The sequence below is a fragment of the Brienomyrus brachyistius genome, chromosome 8 (assembly GCF_023856365.1).
Source record: "Brienomyrus brachyistius isolate T26 chromosome 8, BBRACH_0.4, whole genome shotgun sequence".
NCBI lineage: Eukaryota > Metazoa > Chordata > Actinopteri > Osteoglossiformes > Mormyridae > Brienomyrus > Brienomyrus brachyistius.
In genome coordinates this window covers 6,049,843-6,051,551 of record NC_064540.1, presented here as the reverse complement: position 1 = coordinate 6,051,551, position 1,709 = coordinate 6,049,843, and the positions used below count along the sequence as shown (strand labels likewise).

At 44.4% G+C, this 1,709-nt stretch overlaps 1 protein-coding gene across 1 annotated transcript in view; it reads left to right on the top strand.

Annotated features, from left to right (window-relative positions):
• The window catches only part of nuf2 (UF2 component of NDC80 kinetochore complex), a 122,866-nt gene that overhangs the window by 44,329 nt on the left and 76,828 nt on the right, over window positions 1–1,709 (top strand). The window lies entirely within an intron of this gene.

Sequence of the window (1,709 nt, the reverse complement as noted above, 5' to 3'; positions counted from 1 at the left end):
GACTGTCTAAAACTTTTGCATAGCATCTTATGCCTCTTGGGAAGCCTATTGCCAACACCTAATGTTGCGACCGCAGTCCTGCGATCAGGCAGGAAGCAGGGAAGTACGAGCCAGAGAGCCAGGAATCCAGAAACGGTCGGGTTCATTGCGGAAGACGAGGGAAGAACAAGGCGGACGATAACACACGTCAGTGACGGATCTAGGGGAGACAGGCTAGCACACAGACTAAATACACAGAAGTAAATGGACGGAAACGCAATCAGGACCAATCAGGAATTCACACAAGGTTGATGAGGGGGTGTGGCACACAGGAGGTTCGTACGAGCAGGTCATGACACCTAAGCCCCTGTCTGTGTACATATCTTCTGTTCAAAAAATCAAACTGCTTGGCCATAATGACCATCGTTACGTTTGGAGGATAATGGTGAAGCTTATAAGCCAAAGGGCACCATCCCAACCGTGAAGCATGGTGGGGGGGGGGGGGGGGGGCAGAGGTGCAGCATTATGTGTGGGAGTGCTTTGCTGCGGGGGGGGGGGGGGTTGGTGGCACCGTGAAGAAGGGCAATTATGTAGATATATTGAGGCAGCATCTGAAGACATTAGACAGGAAGTTAAAGCTCAGTGGCAAATAGGTTTTCTGATTGGCCGATGACCCCAGGCACTCTTCCAAAGATGTGATAAAACGGCTTGAGGACAACAGAATCAAGGTATTGCAGTGGCCACCACAAAGTCCCAACCTCAATCCAATAGCAAGTCTGCAGAACTGATAAAGCAAGGAGGCCTACAAAGCAGCTGTCAGGAGGACTGGGTCAAAATCCCAGCAAGTTATTGTAAGCCTGCGAATGTGACCAAAGTGTGTGTAAGCTTCTCATCCTCTTGAATTGTAAATCAAAAGTGAAATATCTGTCTGTAAACAACTGTTGGAAAAATGGCTTGTGTTGTGTACAAAGCTGATGTCCTAATGGGTGTCTCCAAAATTATGGTTAACATGAAATCTGTGGAGTGGTTAAAAATGAATGAGAAATTTCCAACTTCAGCCATACATGTGCTGTGATTAATACTGAGTTGGATTGGTTGTAGTATTATGTTATTTTGAAAATAGTAAATAGTATAAATGTAACATGCAATTAACTGATTTTTCAAATTTTGATTCTGTTAATGACATATCTAGGGCTCCTCCTAGACAAAGTAATAAAATGCAAATAATAAAAATAAAATTCATCTATTAATGTTTGAGATTAAAAGATTGTCATGTGAAAATAAAAATTTACTGCTAATTATTAGCAGGGGTGATGATGATAGTAAATAAGTGTAATTAAAACGATGGTTTGAAAATCGAGTTTTTCGGGTCTTGATCTTGACTCAGTCGCGACCCACTCCTCCAAAGACTCAGTCTTCACCACCACAAAGGTCTTGACTCTTGATGATGGGGGGGGAATCTGCTTGAGAGGGGAGTTAATTTAGTTATGGTCAAAAAGCATTTACCTGAGGGGATGTGCTGGGATAAGCAGATGCGATTGGCTGTTGAAAGGTGCCCCAACACATGGTCAACAGGATGGGCTGATTGACTGTAGGCTTTTTCAGGGGCAGGTGCTCAAAGGGTACAAGGGGGGGGGGGGGACTTAATACCTTTAAATTTACTGACGAGTTCAGATTAAAAAGTTTGGGCAAAGCAGGCACCCCCCCACCCACTTCCGCATGTGCCTGCT